This window comes from Octopus bimaculoides, chromosome 2 (assembly GCF_046866305.1).
Source record: "Octopus bimaculoides isolate indiv1 chromosome 2, ASM4686630v1, whole genome shotgun sequence".
NCBI lineage: Eukaryota > Metazoa > Mollusca > Cephalopoda > Octopoda > Octopodidae > Octopus > Octopus bimaculoides.
Window position 1 is genome coordinate 5,970,168 of NC_142929.1, and position 19,640 is coordinate 5,989,807.

The 19,640-nt window shown below is 38.6% G+C and overlaps 1 long non-coding RNA gene and 1 pseudogene across 2 annotated transcripts in view; both read right to left on the bottom strand.

Moving 5' to 3' along the window:
- Nucleotides 1-2,933: 2,933 nt before the first annotated feature.
- The window catches only part of LOC149136859 (uncharacterized), a 39,815-nt gene continuing 23,108 nt past the window's right edge, over nucleotides 2,934-19,640 (bottom strand). For both annotated transcript variants that reach the window (XR_016237834.1, XR_016237833.1), the window contains exon 2: nucleotides 2,934-3,665. This is a non-coding gene — a long non-coding RNA (uncharacterized LOC149136859). The remainder of the gene's footprint in view (nucleotides 3,666-19,640) is intronic.
- On the bottom strand, nucleotides 14,159-14,277 carry LOC128247159 (5S ribosomal RNA; annotated as a pseudogene).

Below are 19,640 nucleotides of genomic sequence, written 5' to 3' on the forward strand. Positions count from 1 at the left end.
GAGAGTCGCGTTAGAAAAATGGTTAAAAACTTACTGTATAAAGGTTAACGCGTGCGTTCTGTCGTGATACAAACAATATATGAGTATATGCATATATATGTACATGCATGTATATACGTTCATCCACATGTACATATAGATACATAACTGGGTACATGACGTGGCAAAAGAACAAGGACAAAGAAGGTAAACAAGGTGCAACAAACAAGCAGGCCACATAGAAACATCCCCTTCATCAGCTGCCACCATTAAAACTCCGGCGTTTCGAAGAATTAAGGCAGTACGCATCGTTATATATATACGGAATCTTCTGACAAAAACTCTTTATATATAATATTTTCAAGTCTAGCTAAATTTAATGATGAAATATTTGCAATGGATGAACTTTTAAACATTGATGGGATTCATAGGACTACCAACATATCCAACAACAAGATGAATTTTACTATAATTACATACCGAAGTCTTATATATGTTCAGAAAAACATACCAATTTTTATTTAAAAATATATATATATATATATATATATATATATATATTTCACTTAATATTTCAACAAAGGATAAAAAAATGAACTTTCCAAATTATAGGAGGATTAATTTTACAATTTCTTTAAAGGACAGTATACACTTTAATATTTTTAATATTTTTAATATTTTTAATATTTTAATTAATATTACATATACCATTCGTTCTTAATACATAGATTATAAATCCACTCACCTCCGAAGAGCGGAATTATTGATAGTATGCTGATCTTTTGATTACATTGTGGTTACAATAATATCGCGAAACGATCGTCAGATGTTTAATTTTTATAATTAAAAAAAATTTGTTTAAATTCTAGACTTCTTTAAATTTTAGACTTTATAATATTCATGCTCAATTACGCATAAATTTATATGCATTTATATTCACATGTATCTTTATCTACATTCATATTTTTATATATACTTATATTTATATTTAGTATATCTTAAATTTTTAAATTTATTATATTACCATGTCATATTGGATATATATCTTTCGAAATTTAAATATTAAATATTGATTTCCTGCTATATTATTGATAATTTTATGAATTTATTAATAATATAAACACACACACACACACACACACACATATATATATATATATATATATATATATATATATATATATATATATATATATATATATACATATCGACATATACAGTTTAAATATGAAATAATAATGAAATGAACTTGTATGCAGTGCTACAAGTTCATTTCATTATTATTTCTATATTTAAATGTACGAATATAATGTGTTTGTGTGTGTGTATATGTAAATGAAAAAATATGTACACACACACACACACACACACACACACACACACACACACACACACACACACACACACACACCAGTGTAAGCACATAAATGTGAAATAAGGTAGAAAAAATGCTTCATTAAAAAGTGTATATATATATATATATATATATGTGTGTGTGTGTGTGTGTGTATGCGTGTGTGTGTGTGTGTGTATGTGTGTATTTATATACTTTTATTCTTGTATTCTTTTACTTGTTTCAGTCATTGTGGCTGTGGCCATGCTGGAGCACCATCGTTTAGTAAAAGAAATCGGTCCTTGGACTTATTCCTCGTAAGCCTGGTACTTATTCTATTAGTTACTCTTACCGAACCGCTAAGTTGCGGGCACATAAGATCGGTTGTCAAGCGATGGTGGAAGGACAAACACAGACACAAACACACAAATATATACATATTCTTTCAAAGACCAAATGTGCTTGGCTATTGTTGTGGCGTTACGTCTCTCGAGGGTATTGAAGGAGGACTTGTGGTTGTTAAAGCGGTTTATGAAGAAGCCTTCTGTTGCCCCCACATACTTCTGCCCCTTCAGCACCCAGTTTAACAACCTTAAGACCTCCTTCAAACTCCCAGAGAGACGCAACGCCACAACCCTAGCCAAGCACGTTCGGTCTTTGGAAGAAAGCACCACAGAGTAGAACTTAAAGTGGAAGATCCTAGAGAAATGCAAACCGTACTTCAATAGCAGCAGGAAGTACAAGTTGTGCTTGGCTGAGAAGAGAGCGATTTTAAAGGGTACCCAACGCTCAGATGTTTACCTGAATAGCAGGAGTGAGGTGTTTACTCCTTGCTCACATGAAGGGAAGCACATCCTATCGTACCTGCGGACCCTGCAGCCATAGGTCCCTGGCCTCGACCTTCCACCAATGCCCTCAAGCCTGGCAAAGAGTTTAACCCAAGCACACACCAATGCACCTATGCACACACACGCACACCCCTACAAGGCGGACACCCCAAAAATAGACTCCCACCACCCATACATTATACATTGCACGCTAACATAACCCACATAACCTTATCCTTTACAGAACCAACGAACTTAGCTATAGATACCCACGTACCCAGAAAAGTTTATGCATATGGTACCACTACACATCTCCCCTACCCCATCTCCATAGGAGCACCACATTTAATAATGCATACTTTCCTCACAAACACTTCAAGATAGCTCATACCGGTCTCACAGCACACACAACCATGGGACATAGTTCCTCAGCTTACCCCCTGGCTCTTTTTCGTTTCATCTTTTTTTTCCACAACAGCCGCTGACCGGTTGTGTTAATCCACTTCCGACAATAGACAGCAGGCACCATATTCCCTTCCATATTGGCTAACTCTGATGAGCGTAAGGTTATGTAATCAGATTTTTACCTAACACTAGAATCGATAAAACAAAACGTTTCGTTCGAAGTTCGTTACAGAAAAGATTTTGACTTTTGTCATTCTGGACATTTTACACATTACACGCACGCGCGTATAAAACCATAATAGAAAATAACAATGTGAGTGTAGACACACACACAAACGCACACACACGCTCACATACACACCATAAAAAATACAAAGCAAACGGCATCGTTGACATTTTCATCAATTTATTACTCATTCTTTTCGTGCGTTTTGCTAATACAATTAAATAACTGCTGCAAAAACTAAGCATTGGCTGCAGTTTGATAATAATGCCATGAATAAGAAGTGGTACTCCGTCGCTTACGACGGCGAGTATTCCAGCTGATCCGATCAACGGAGCATCCTGCTCGTGAAATTAACATGCAGGTGGCTGAGTACTCTGCAGACACGCGCACCCTTAACGTACTACTCAGGAAGAAGCGACAAGGCTGGACCTTTGAATTATAGGGACAACATTTTGTTTCTAGCTGAATTGAAGAGAGCGATGAGGAATAAAGTGTCTTGCTGAAGGGTATCGGACTCACGACCTCATGACCGTTATCCGAAGAGCCTAACTACTAAGCCATGCGCCTTCGACCATTAATAATATCAAGCAGAATAATGTCATATGTTGTTTTCTGTCATGCAGCGATCATGAGTAAATTATGGAATGGCTACAAGGATATGGACTTCTTTTCCTTATGAATAAAAAGAATCTAAAAAGGCAGCGAGCTGGCAGAAACGTTTGCACACCAGGCGAAATGCTTAGCCGTATTTCATTTGTCTTCACGTTCTGAGTTCAAATTCCGCCAAGGTCGACTTTGTCTTTCATCCTTTCGGGGTCGATAAATTAAGTACCATATGCGTACTGGGGTCGATTTCATCAACTGACCCTCTCCCACCAAATTTCGAGCCTTGTGCCTAGAGCAGAAAAGAATAAAAAGAATTTAATTTACAAAGAAAATTATTCACGCAATCGTCAACTATTCCTTCGAATACAACGAATTTCTTTGAAATTGAGAATATTATTAGTAATACAGTTCTATATCTAAGAGATGAGGAATTATTTACATTATTTACATGTGACGGATATTTGTCCTCATCTTGTTTGTTGTTAACACAACGTTTCGGCTGATATACCCTCCAGTCTTCATCGGGTGTCTTGGGCAAATTTCAAACCTGGGTTCTCATTCCGAAGGTATTTTTCGATGTTGCTGTTGTTGTTGTTGTTATTATTATTATTATTATTATTATTATTATTATTATTATTATTATTATTTTATGTTTGACTTTTGTTTTGCATTTGTACAAGTTGGATCCAAGTCTCACCCAGAGACCTCAAGAGACAACAAGTTAGAAGTTCATGTAGGTGTTGTGCCTAGAGTACCATATATTTGGATTTGTACAGTTTTGTTCAAGTGAATGTTTAAGAAACCATAAGAAAATTATGTGTTTGCTTTAAAATTTGAGATCACATAGACAGTATTTTACGTAGGATATGGGCAGTTCCCATGAGCACTATCTTTTGAACTTCAGCCATTTATTATTATTATTATTATTATTATTATTATTATTATTATTATTATTATTATTATTATTATTATTATTATTATTCAGGTCACTGCCTGGAATCGAATAATAATAACATCGAAAAATACCTTAGGAATGAGAACCCAGGTTCGAAATTTCCCCAAGACACTTGATGAAGGCTGAAGGGTATATCAGCTGAAACATTGTGTTAACAACAAATAAGATGAGGACAAATATCCATCAAATGTAAATAATGTAAATAACGTATTATTAGTAATAATTAGAATTTCGCCGGCGCAAGAATTAGTGTTCATTCCAGTATGATTGAATATATCCCCAGTTGGTCACTCCTACCACTTTTATAACACTTCTGTTTCCTGCTCTCATCCATGACTCTCGTGCAATTCTTCACAAACCGTGAGGTAAGAAGTTTTCTTTCCAACCACATGGTTCCGTGTTTGGTCCCATTGCGTGACACCTTGTGTATGTGTCTTCTACAACAGCCTAGCGCTGATCAAAGCCTTGTGAGTGGATTTAGTGGACAGAAACTGGAAGAAGCCCGTCGTGTGTGTGTGTGAAGACAACACACTGCACCAAGCCAAAAGATGATTTGGTGGTTCGATCTCCACGATAGACTTCTGCGAACTTCATTTCAAACCCATTACATGAAACGAAAACATTGTGACTTGAAAGATTTCTAGAAAGTGTGCATAATCTCCCAATTAAACAGCCCTTCGGATATTGTTCAGTAGAGCTTGAAGTAAAGAACACTTTGTCATCGTTTATGCACGCCGCTATCTCACTATTCAATATGAATTTTGACGTTTGATCCGTCAAATTGTCCGACTGATAGTGGACATAGACAAAATAAGAGATTCAAAATGTTTAATGAAAAAAATTGTCGTTACTACAAACAACGAACACCGAGATAGTTTGAAAATTATTGCAGCCACTGTCCTGATGCTAGCTGATCAGCATGTGTTGCTGGCGTTGTCTGTCTATTGTATTATTTTTTGTTTCTCTTTTTTGTGACAGCACTCTGACCAGTTGTTGGCTCTGTTTACCGTCTGATGACTGTCGTCTTTTGTGTCTGCTTTGATGTCGGCTGTCCGCCATTTGTCGCTGACGCAAATGCAGTGAATATGTAGCGGTGGTCTTGTTCAGAACAAAAAGTGCCACAGATAAAATTGCTAGATCCGGTTCCACACAAAGTCTTGAATGGTCTGATATTTTTTTTATGACGTTGGTAATATTCTAGCGAATCGCAATCGTATAGTTGTTTTTTAAAAAAAAATATACGCTGGTTATAGTCATCCGAGTTTGATTGCCAAATAACACTACTATTGTGGCTGTCCATCTTTCATCGTCTTCTTTGTAGAATAAAACCGTCGTTATCCAAGCTACTTTATCTTCTTATAGGTCACATGACATTTGACGCTACTTTCACGAATTTTTCTTCCTCGGTTAACGCTGGGCTTTGTAGATTTTTCCTTTGACAGGTTATGCGCCAATATGTAATTTTTTTGGTTTCGTCTGAAATCTTTTACTTGTTTTAGTCATTAGACTGTGGCCATGCTGGGGCACGGTCTTGAAGACTGTCAGTCGAACGAATCGGCTCCAGTACTTGCTTTTTTTCAACCTTGTACTTATTCTAACGATTTCTTTCGCCGAGCCGCTAAGTTACAGGGATGTAAACACATCAACGACAGCTTTCAAACAGTGGAGGGGACAAGTACACACACACACACACACACACACACACACACACACACACACAAATAAATAAATAAAATGAATCTCTCTCTCTCTCTCTCTCTCTCTCTCTCTATATATATATATATATATATATATATATATAGGGGAAAATTAATTGATTAATGATATTTATGTTAGTTGAAAAGACATTAACGTCCAATTCTAATTCATTACGTGTTGACCCCTAATTATAATTATGTATATAATTATAGAATATTTTGTATAATTCATCTAAAAAGGTATTTTTAACGTACTAACTACTTGGTAAAATTATTAATTATCAATTAATTAATTAATTTTATCCTATATTAGTATTAAAATTATAATTTACTCCATGATCGAAACGGCAGTTTTTTTGAGCGGGATCGTTCGTGACACACACGTGGGTATAAAAGATAAATATATATCACATTCGGCTGCATATTTTTGAGAGTGCGGTTGAATATTAGTTATGCGATGACGCTTGATCGCGTACATATTTAATCCTAACACTCACAAACTTATAACTCGGAGTACCACACCGAGGAGAATAATAGGCAAATATAATTTAGTTTAAATTCGAAATGCGTCTGTGGTTAACCGAAAGTCGTGTGGATTCATCATTTTTCTTTTTACCTACATAAAAAAATGTGTTATTGTCTCGGAGATTTTTATGGTAGATGAAAAGACATTAGCGTCTATTTCTAATTCATTACCTGGCGAGGCACTTAGCTGAACCCTGATTATAATTATGCATATAATTAAAGAATATTATACATATCTATATCTATCTGTCTACCTCTCTCTCTCCCCCCTCTCTCTCTCTCTCTCTCTCTCTCTCTCTCTCTCTCCTCTATATATATATATATATATATATATATATATATATATATATATATATATATATATGTATATATGTATATATGTATATATATAAATATACTTTATTTATCCCGTTCATCGGACAGTTTTTTTTTAGAAAACTGTCCGATGAACGGGAACGTGAAACTCCGAGTAACAGTTTTTTGTTATATTTCTGCTGCTTTTAAATAAAGCATATTACTCTACCTCTGGTATTGGAGTACTCTTTTTTCAACCCAGTTGCGCATTTATGTGCTTACTCCGGTATATATATATATAATACATAATATGAGAGAAGCTTTTGTATACAATGCTCAGGCGCACCAAAGCTAAGGAAACAAAAGCCATCAAGTGTACCGTTACGGATTTCAGGAAGCATGGACATTTTGAAGGATGCAGTGTCTCGACAGCTAACAACTGATGCGGGTAGTCTATTCCATGTTTCAACAATTCTGAGCGTGAGGAAAAATGTTTCCGAAAATTATGAGTGCTTTGTTGTTTTTTTAATTTGTAAGCATCTCCACAAATGTTTGACGTATTATATGGCGAAATTCTTTCACTTACTGTCTGTCAAATCCACTCCCAAGTCTTTACCCAACCCGAATCCATAGCGGAAGACACTTGCCCAAGGGACCACGCTGTAGGACTAAACCCGGAACCATGCCGTTGGGACTTTTTACCACACAGCCACGCCTGTGCCTAGTTAGAAACTTTTTTCGTTGTGTTGTTTGGAGTGGTTGTGGGGTAAGAAGCTTGCTTCCCAACCACATGGTTCCGGGTTCAGTTCCACTGCGGGTCACTTTGGGCAAGTGTCTTCTACTAAAGCCTCGGGATAGCCAAAGCCTTGTGATTGGATTTAATAGATGGAAACTGAAAAAAGCCCATCCTATATACTAGGGGCAGGAGTAGCTGTGTGGTAAGAAGCTTGCTTCCCAACTACGTTTCTGTGTTCAGTCCCACTGCGTGGTACCTTAGGAAGATGTCTTTTACTATAGCCTCGGGCCGACCAAAGCCTCGTGAGTGGATTTGGTAGACGGAAACTGAAAGAAGCCCGTCGTATATATATGTGTGTGTGTGTTTGTGTGTCTGTGTTTGTCCCCCCACAATCGCTTGAACGATGTTGGTGCGTTTACGTCCCCGTAATCTAGCGGCCCGGCATAAGAGACACATAGAATAAGTACAAGGCTTATAAAGAATAAGTCCTGGGTTCGGTTTATTCGACTAAAAAAGTGGTGCTCCAGCATGGTAGCAGCCAAATGGCTGAAACAAGTAAAGAGTAAAAGCGCAGCCCCTTCAACGGCATCCCAGTTGCTGCCGCTTTTCATTATAGCTGGAAGTATTAGCGACTGTGGTTGCAGTCTTGGGCTGCATGTGCCCAAACGATGGAGGAGGACAGTGCTGCTGCTGCTGCTGCCGTTGAAAGCAGCCATGGTAACCATGGTGATGGTAGAAGTGTTATTTTTGCTTCTGTTGCTATGCCACTCACGATGTTGTTGATGTTGCTGCTACTGCTGGTGCGGCTGTTAGAGTTTCTGCTATTGTTGTTGAAGGCGGTGGCAATAATCTGGCTGTCGCACGTGCTGCCCTCAGCTTTTACTACCACGAAAGATGCCAATTTTTTTTTTCCATTCAAACCCCCGAAAGTTTCCAAAATTATTTCAAAGGTGAGAGAAAACTGACAAGTTCTCTTTCTCTCTCTCTCTCTCTCTCTCTCTCTCTCTCTCTCTCTCTCTCTCTCTCTCTCTCTCTCTCTCTCTCTCTCTCTCTCCTCTCTCTCTCTCCCTCTCTCAATTTCTTGCCACCAAATTAATTAATAAAAATAGTTTATCTGTCAAGTCGGTGCAGACAACTAGTTTTAAGCAAAAACTCTGAAATGTAAACAATATCTGGTTTATGCATCGGCGAACAAAAACAATATTTTATTTTTACTTGCCACCAGGGCGACGGCTGATGGGGATAATTACAACCATCTTTTGCCTATAGACCCCTTCGATTCTTATTTTACTCAGGGGTGGGGTCCCTCATAATTATTCGATGTTTAAAAACTCCTATTTTACGATTTGAATATTATTAGGAATTGTATGCAAAAATGTATAAATATTTTGTGTAGAAATATAACCAGTTTATAGGCGCAGGAGTGGCTGTGTGGTAAGTAGCTTGCTTACGAGTCACATGGTTCTGGGTTCAGTCCCACTGCATGGCACCTTGGGCAAGTATCTTCTACTATAGCCTCGAGCTGACTAAAGCCTTGTGAGTGGATTTAGTAGACGGAAACTGAAAGAAGCCCGTCGTATGTATGTATATATATATATATATATATATATATATATATATATATATATATATATATATATATATATATATATATATATATATATATATATATATATATATATATATTGGAAAAAATAATAAGGTAGTCAGATATCTGGATGGTTGTACATTTACAGATTTTATTAATATGTCACATGTTTTATAAATATTAGCTCTTGCACCTATTCTTGTAGGTTCTTCAAAAGAACCTACAAGAATAGGTGCAAGCGCTAATATTTATAAAAGCCACTACATGTTAATTTCATGAGCAGGCTGTTTCGTTGATCGGATCAACTGTGACCCTCGTCGTCGTAACCGACGGGTTGCTAGAGGTTTTTTAAACGCCACAACAAAGCAAAACCGATGTGTGTAAGTAAAATTCTACATTCAGGAAAGACAATGCTGCGCGCACCTCAGGCACAACCTTGAACTTGGTAGTGCAGACACTTGTTGAAAACAAGATGTATGTTGATGATCATGACGACGACGACGAAAATGATGATGATGCTGATGATGATGATTCTGATGCTGATGATGATGATAATGAAGATGATGATGCTGATGCTGATGATGATGATGATGATGATGATGCTGATGATAGCCACTTAGGGAGATGAAGGAAAATACGAAGAAATACAGTATTACAAAGGAAGGTTTAAAATATTCTTTTCTGCTCTAGGTACAAGGCCCGAAATTTTGGTGGGAGGGGGCCAGTCGATTAAATCAATCCCAGTACGCAACTGGTACTTAATTTATCGACCCCGAAAGGATGAAAGGCAAAGTCGACCTCGGCGGAATATGAACTCAGAATGAAAAGACAGACGAAATACGGAAGATTAAAAATATAAAAGAAAAAACTTACACGGAAAATAAGATTTGTATTTTAAAATTAAACGTCTACAAGCATTAGTCAAGGCATTCGATGATCATTTTTTAAAAATCAGCCCATTTCTTTTTCTTTTGTGTATAATTACTCAATTGTGAATCTTTCCTGAAGAACTCTTGGCTTATATTGGGCAAGTGAGGGGCCTACGTACTCTGTATTATTGACATATACCACTTCGCACTGTCATCAGAAATTTATACAAGTTCCTTATTGAACAGTACTGAAATATTTTATGCATTTCGTATGTTTTATTAGATCATTATTGGTCGTGCAAAGCAAGGCGGCGAGCTGGCAGAATCGTTAGCGCTGGACGAAATGCTTAGCGGTATTTCGTCTGGCGCTACGTTCTAAGTTCAAATTCCACCGAGGTCGACTTTGCCTCTTATCCTTTCGAGATCGATAAATTAAGTGCCAGTGGAACACTGGGGTCGATGTAATCGGCTAGTCCCCTCCCCACAAATTTCAGGCCTTGTGCCTAGAGTAGAAACGATTATTTGTTATGCGAAGCGAAGTAGAAAAGGGACAGAATCGTTAGAACATCGGGCAAAATGCTCAGCTGTATTTCGTCCGTCTCTACGTACTAATTTCACCCAGGTCGGCTTTACCTCTCATCCTTTCAGGGTAGATAAAGTAAGTACCAGTTGAGCTCTGGGGTCGATGTAATCGACTTATTCTCTCCCATGAAGTTTCTGGCCTTGTACCGAAATTTGAGGTCATTGTTAATCATACGAAGAGCTTTGAATATAACTACGTCCAGAGAAGAGGTTGGATTTTTATCGATGAGTACGTGTTTGTGTTCATAAAATATGGGTTCTTCCTCAAATGAGCAATTCCTTCTCAGGAGTGGTACCATTTCGCAATTCTTATTGTCCCACCTTTTTTTTTTTCAAATTTTTTCGTTTGTGTCTTTTTCTGTTTCTTCCGCCTACGTTTCGTCTCCATCCTCATTGACAAATGGAATTGGTATTGCTGGCAAAAGGTGTAATCCTGATTGTTTGACTCCGGGTAATGTTTTTGTTGCTATGGATGGATTCTCTTCTCTTCTCCGGTTGTGGCTAGAAGAGGGGAATTTTGGGTTCCATGATTCGCTCTTGCCAAAAATGTTGGGGCCATGTTTTTTGTCCGAGTTACGATTTGTGTTGGTGTCGCAATCTCCGTGTTTGGTATTGTTATTGTTTCTTTTATTTCTCAGGAGTTTCTGTGCAAAAAGCGCTTAAATTGCTTCTACAACAGCATGCAGAGCAGTTGCGCCATCTGCTGTGGAGGCTGAGTTTTAAGGCCTTCCTCTCAACACACTCTACAGAACATGGTTCCGCTATTGCTTTGTGGTCTTGCGGGATAATAAGGACGTATATACCCATGATGACCCCTATATGATCGTCTATTGTATATCTACACTGAACACGCAAAAGTTGTGGTATGAAGTTCATTACTAACCAGGAGTCGACATCGTCTACGGTGTCCTTGGCGCTGACTCGTGATCCGCCATCCCAAATACTTTGGTATCAGTTTATGCGCAAATGTGTCACGTACAAAACGGATTGTGACTTGGTCTTGTCCATTTCTTAAAAGTAAAACATACGATGTTATATGTCCTCCCTCTCCCAATAAAGATTTTAATTAAAATATCTGCCGAGCAAAATGCTTGGTGGCATTTCGCCCGTCTTCACGTTCTGCGTTCAAATATCACCGAGGTCGACTTTGTCTTTCATCCATTAGGGAGCGATAAAATTAAGTACCAGTTGAGCATCTGGATCGATGTAATCGGCTTCTCCACTTCCCCACGTCCTCGAATTTGCTAGCCTTGTACCAAAAGTTGAACCCAGTTAAAATATCTGCTAGGGCCGTTTTTAAGTCTTCCATGGACGGAATCAAGAAAGCCCACGTGGACTTAGCAAATAACTCGTAAGTTACTCTCTTCCTATTTAGTGCACTTATGATCGATTGAGGCAATTTGATGCCTGTTATATGAACAAAATATGGCCAAGCCTTCGTAAAATGTTCCATACCTACGATTTTGTACGAAAGAACGTTTGCTGCAAATAACGTTCTGTTATTCATATTTACGTTCAACGTCGTATATGCAATCATGCTGTTGTTGCTGTTGCTTCTACTCTCAATATTGTAATGAAACGTGATGTTTATGATGTGTTTTTCAGTCATTCGTTTATGCATTCATTAATGTTTTTGGTTACATTTTGTCTTATTTCCTTTGTTGGTTATTTCTACGGAGTGGAACCGAAGAATGAAGCCATTTAAAACGAAAACATGCTTTGTTGTTTACGCCCAGGAAGGATTAGACCCTCCCCACACATACACAGGTCGCAAGTCATCCGAATCACTTAGGGGTACTGTGATAAGAACTTCCCTGTACTTTTCATTCTACGCACTAAGCTTAGAGTAGGTGCCCTCACTCGGGCCGTTCTTCCTACATTTACTTACTTCTCACAAGTTTACTGGATGGAGAGGACTCCGCTTCCACTGTCAGCCATCTTTCAGCGTGGAACTTGTAAAAAAAAATTATGAGGATTGATTGAAAAGGAATGTATATATCTTCGGTCCTTTCAGTTTCGACCATTATGCAATCTCTTTTACAATAGCAAGCAAAGACTGCTTGCTTTTCCCGGTCAAAGGAAGGGTGGTGGAATGATCTTCGCGATAGAGTCGTCTGATAGCCGGGTTCATTCCATATATGGATGGCCTGGACCTATTCTCGTCAAGTGCTGAGCTGCAGGCTCACCGTCCTTTCCTAGTTAACGTTGGCTCTTGTCATTGCCCAATTTTCTCTTAAAGTATTGCCGATCACCTTGATGTTTCTGCTATCCGACACCAATTCAGTGACGTCGTCTGCATATATAAAAGTGAGTTTTCTGGGATGGCTGGTTTTGATTCTGTTGTTGTAGGTGGATATCATTGTTGCTGATGCTGGTCTTAGGGTTGCCACTGTTACTGCCGTTCGTGCAACTACCAACGTTCTTACTCCCTTTGCTGCTGCTGCTGCTGTTACTGCTATACTTTGCAACTGTTGTCGAGGCTGTCGTGTCAGTTGTTGTGGAATTTTCTTTCCCATGTTTGTTACAGAGGAAAGAAAACTTTGAGGTGATCTTCCGCACCACACAAGAGAAATCTTGGTCTGTTCTCGACTACAACATGCAACTCCACTACACTGTGTCTGTGAATAAGTTCTGGGATCTTTTCCACGCTCTCCGGTTTAATCTGGATGATCTCCACTGTGGTCCTAAACCAAAGCTTCCTCTCCGTTCGCCTAACGCCGAGTGTCATTATCCCTACAAAAGCAACACATGCTAATAGCCTCCAGAAGTCCTGTCAGATGGAACTCTTTCTTACTCTAACTGATCCTTCTCCCTAAATATGTTCCTTGTGTGGTACTGGAACTATTAAATACCTTAGCGCAAGGATTTCGCTCTTCAATAGGACCTACATGCTCCTGAGCTGCCATCCCTTGGTCACATGATCTATATCTGCCCATATTTCTTTAAGAGCTCTCTACTACTGAACATGTGTTGCTGCTTTTGGGGATCAGATTTTAACTGAGTCGCCGTGACACACCACCATCTTTTGGGCGGTTGCTTCCAAAATTATTGATACTGCTGTTGTACTGATGATTTATTATTATTATTATTATTATTATTATTATTATTATTCTCTTTTACTCTTTTACTTGTTTCAGTCTTTTGACTGTGGCCATGCTGGAGCACCGCCTTTAGTCGAGCAAATCGACCCCAGGACTTATTCTTTAGAAGCCTAGTACTTATTCTATCGGTTTCTTTTGCCGAACCGCTAAGTTACGGGGACAAAAACACACCAGCATCGGTTGTCAAGCGATGTTGGGGGACAAACACAGACACACAAACACATACACACATACATATATATATATATACATATATACGACGGGCTTCTTTCAGTTTCCGTCTACCAAATCCACTCACAAGGCTTTGGTCGGCCCGAGGCTATAGTAGAAGACGCTTGCTCAAGATGCCACGCAGTGGGACTGAACCCGGGACCATGTGGTTGGTAAGCAAGCTACTTACTACACAGCCACTCATACGCCTATGAAAGTGTTGGATGCTTACAGCACCTAGGCTTCCCAATCGGTCACCCATCTAAGTACTCACTAGGCTCGACGTTGCTTAACTTCGGTGATCGGACGAGAACCGGTGCTCTCAGCGGGATATGGCCGTATTATTATTATTATTATTTTTTTTTTTTGCTGGTATTGTTGATGCTTGTGGTGTTAAAAATGTTGTCCTTACCATTGTTATTACCAAGCTGCTATTGCCGTGGTTGGTATTGTTACTCTTGTTGTTGTTCACGCGCGAAGGCTCCTTCATGAGGTTGGTAATGGCATGAGATTTCCCTACAACCGCCTCATTGAATCCAAGAATGGCACTAAGGACGCCAGGGTTCCAAACGAGAAAAACAGACTAAAACAAATGTATATGACATTCTTTAGGGAACAATTTTTCAATTCCCCTTTTTACTCAGTAAAGTAATGGTCCTTATTCAAAGTTTTAATAGCAATTTACAGCAGTAAACAAATTATGCTCCACAAAATCCAACAAACCTTAACGTACGTCCAAATACAAACGATAGTATTAGTAGTAACTGTAGTAGTAGTAGTAGTAGTAGTAGTAGTAGTAGTTTAAAATAAAGTTGTTCTACGAAAAATTCTCCAGGGACAAATTGGAAATTAACACTGAATTAACTAAGCATAAAGAATCTATTTATTATAGGAGTGTATCATATATCGATATTCTTGCTTTACCTTTCGCTGGAGCCATAGATGTAGTGATGTGAAGTGCCACCAGCGGATGTTTGAAACAACTTGCAGACTCGGCCTAACTACACGCAAGAATCCATATTCCAAAATAATTGTTTTGACAAAATACAGTGGGAAAAACGTGATATTTATGCCTTTTCTAAGGTTATATAACGGCATAGTGAGGGCGCCCTGACCTGGTGGTTAAGATGTTGCACTCAAGATCGTGAGATTGTGGTTTCGATTCCCGGACCGGGCCGTGAGTTGAGTTCTTGAGCAAAACACTTCATCTCACGTTGCTCTGCGATCACTTCGACATCTTACATGTTGCACCCAGTTGCACCTGTACAAGTAATGTTGATTTGATGGAAGTAGTAAGCTAATGTCCAGCACGAACATTTGACCATTGTAAACAAAACATTCGTGATGGTTGTTCAGCGGCAGAAACGAAGTAAAATTTCTAGAAATCAGAACTGAAACTGTGTGGCGCAGTTTTACTTTAGAAATAACTTATTCTTTCCTCTTCGCCAGCAGGCAATTTGATATTGGTTTAAATGCTTGCGCAGGGCCAGCAACTTCTGGAGAGGGGCTAAGTCGACTACATCGACCCTGGTTCTTAATTGGTACTTATTTTATCGACCCCGAAAGGATAAAAGGTAAAGTCCGCCTCGGTGGAATTTGAACTCAGAACGTGAAGACGGACGAAATGCCGCTAAGCATCTTGTCCTACGTGCTAACGATTCTGCCATCTCGTTGCCTTATGACAAGTTAATGTTTAGAACCCTAATTCATAAGGCAAGTTAATACTGAGAAGCTTGTTTCTCATGTAATGCATGTGAGATATGAGTTCTGGAAGATGAGAAAAGTCATGCCTAAAACGTGTATCAATTTCATAATTCTCTTGTGTTAAACAACATGCTGTTGTTTAGTCTTCATTTGGCGCTGAATGAGACGGCCCAAGATGAAAAGTAGGACTATCCAGTCTTTTTCTATTCGCGTAATCCCTACCCTACCTAATATACTCTATCTAATACATACATTATCAAATATATACATTATTAAGACGAGTGGTGGTGGGGGTCGCTTGAGGCTGTTTTCGTTACCATTCCTGGTTGACCTAGCGACCTGGTGCAACGTGTGGGTCGGGGAAAAACTTTATTAGTAACCAGAGGGAATTTCAAATGAATAAGTGTCTGTGGCTGTGTATCTCTGACGAGAAAAAAGAATTCGTCCGTCACGGAAGTGTTTTATTGGCTGGTCTGAAGTAGTGACTGACTGAGTTGATGAATGAAAATATATTTCTTGGATTGCCTGGAGAAGTAACTGACAACACCCACAAACATTCAACAGAAGATGTTATTAATGTACGTAGAGCTTTAACTGTGCTGGGTTTTTTACACTAACTAATAATACTAATTTTATACTAACTAATAATAACATACTGGGAGAGACATGCTGTTCGGAGTTTGTGACAAGCTTACTGAGACACCTATGGGTGACCCATCATAACAGGAAACAACTGTGCTATATTCGTGGCGACGAAAATTCCTGTCTATTATGTGCCGTCTGACTTAACTGGTTGGCTGTGGTAAGAATGGAGACACAACGTACACCTGCCTCAACTTCTGCAACTACCACCAAAATGGTCATTTTATAGGGCACAAGGAAAGGATTCTAGAAGACTGAATCACGCAACAGCTTGACGCTGATTGGCTGCTCAATAGACCGACCACGTGAAACTACTGTAGTTTGATTGTGATGCATGACCGGTTACTTAACAGTTCGGTTTCAAATCACCGCTACATATTTTACTTGGAAATTAAATTGATATTTTGGTCTTCAGGCTACCGTGGTATATTGTTACCATGGGACTTTAGAGACTTAGTCAGTAGCAGTTTTAAAATCTGAATGTGGATCGGTGGTTCGTCACTTTTGATACAGAGCCCACCCACAACCTCTCTTGGACAGCATCAAATCCGAAGGAGCTGTTTATCTGTCAAAGAGTAAAAGTAAATCGTTTGATACACTACTGAACTCCTTGAGAAATCCGTGATTTCATCCGCAGATACACGGTATTTCGTTATGCAACAACAATATACTATAAAGTATATCAAACGTTTTTATAAGTCAATACCACGTCCTGCTGTGTTAGCAGTGCGATTTTACATTACTTGTTTAGGTTGTCTCTACAGATATTCTATAGAAATTATAGCCAGCACTGATCTTTTGTAACTACCTTTCGTATACGAGACATCAGTTGTAAACGAACAGGGAGATCGAAGATGAAAAATGGGTAATATGACATATACGCTTTGGAATGTGGGGCATATACAGCCATTAACCAGTCCCGGATAGTAAACATCGTAACGAACAAAATCAAAGCTGGCAGTAATTTCTATAGAGATAACCTTAACAAGTAAATCTCCTAGCAAGGTTTATCTGTCTCGAGAAAAAAAAAGAGAGCATTCCATTGTTGCTCTTGTGGTTGTCATTTCATCATTATCATCATCATCATCATCATCATCATCATCATAATCATCATCATCATCATCATCATCGACATCGACAACATCATTATCATCGTCTTCGTCACTACTACTACTACTACTACTACTACTACTACTACTACTACTACTACTACTACTTATTTTCTTGGCATTTATTTGTAAAGCCTAGGTCAGCTCTCATCGAGCATGTCGATGAACAAAAGCAGTTAAGCCCTGATCTCTACAGCGTTATTTAAGTTATACTGTATCCAGGTCTACGTTATGGATTTTTTTCTGAAACGGCTGGGCACAATTTGAAGGAAATTTAAAAAATGCTCTAATGTTGTAGTTAAAGCACATAATTGCACATATATGCACTGACAGCGACTGCAATCGCCCGAAGACACCAGTCGCGACCTCCCCATACCGATCGGTCAGTTTCGACTCATTCCGTAGCCTCATCAGTAGGGACCGTTCGATTCCGTTGATTCCGAACTTAATTCTCAATGATGAATACTTGTATACTGACGAAGAATTAATTCAGGAATCAGTCGAATCCATGATAATAATATCATAACTTTACCAATATATATATATTCGTAGCCACTTTAACATGGCTGTCCGTTCGAGCGGACACTACTGCGATTTTTTTTTAACCCCGAGAGGACATCTCTAGCTGGTTAACGATGCACAGCACCCCTGCTCGTAATTTTATCGGATGCAGGTGTGCATCGTTAACCAGGTAGAAGAGATGTCCTCTTGGGGTTAAAAAAAAAATCGCAGTAGTGTCCGCTCGAACGGACAGCCATGTCAAAGTGACTACAAATATATATATATATATTGGTAAAGTTATGATATTATTAAAGGGACCTTTTCTCAGATAAAACACTTTTGTATGAGACTTACATTTTACAATCTATGACTTGCATTCTTTTATATTAACAACATCAAAGAATCCCAAACAGCTTTTTAAGTCAGATTGTGCTTTTTCTCCTGCAAGCGCTTTCTGTTCTGACAAGGTTACTGCTTTGATGTATCTCATTACAAGCTGTGATTCCTTTTGGAGGCGTTACAGATTCAGATTGGTTTGTCAGACAATTTTATGCCATCAACTGAAATAAATCTGAGCTATATTTCTGCTCGTGTTACGGAATCCAAGTAAGTTGATATTTCTTATTGCAAATAGTAAATCAATTTGAAACCGCAAATGGGTTACTGCAAGCTGTTATGCCATCAATGTTATGTGATAAACAGAACTATTTAAATGGTTTTTCAGTTTAGAAAGTATATATGTGTGGTAAATGTAAATAAACTTTATTCTGTTTGAACCTGAAGTCAGCACGATCTCTAGATATTAAAACTTCATGGTCTCAAGATACAAAAGGAAAATACGATATTCATGTATTTTCTAAAGTCATTAGCAGTGTAAATTATATAAAGTGACATTAACTGAGATCTGAAACTGCGGCGCGGTATCATTTTGATAATACTTTAATTCTTTCTCAATGACAATTATTAGTGGAAAGGATTTCCTTGGCCTACACGTATAAATTATATATTAGAGGACGGAAAATTGTTTTATTTGATGCTCATACCTTTTTTCCAACGAATATAAGCGACGTTTGTGAAATAAATTGCTTCCACTGGGAAGTTCACAGAAAGTTTTCGCAACTGTGGACTGTCATTTCAAGTAGCATACAGTATATTCTTTGGTATATTTCGATTCCAAGATTTAATTTTGCTGAAGTCGATACTACTTTTCCCTCTCAGAATCGTGACGCTCCGTCGCTTACGACGACGAGGGTTCCAGTTGATCCGATCAACGGAACAGCCTGCTCGTGAAATTAACGTGCAAGCGGTTGCCCACTCCACAGACACGTGTACCCTTAACGTAGTTCTCGAGGAGATTAAGCGTGACACAAAGTGTGACAAGGCTGGCCCCTTTGAAACGCAGGTGCAACAGAAACAGGAAGAAAGAGTGAGAAAAAGTTGTGGTGGAAAAGTACAGTAGGGTTCGCCCCTTCCCCTGTCGGAGTCTTGTGAAGATTTAGGTGTTTTTGCTCAATAAACACCCATAACGACCGGTCTGGGAATCGAAACCACGATCCTACAACCGCGAGTCCGCTGCCCTAACCACTGGTCCACTGCGCCTCCTCATCTCAGAGTAAAGTTAATAGTTAGTGAGAGGCTGAACCAATGTCATAAATGTATTTTATGAGGCAAATGTATTTTATGATTAGATCGACCTCAGTACGCAACTGGTGCTTAATTTATCGACCCCGAAAGGATGAAAGATAAAGTCG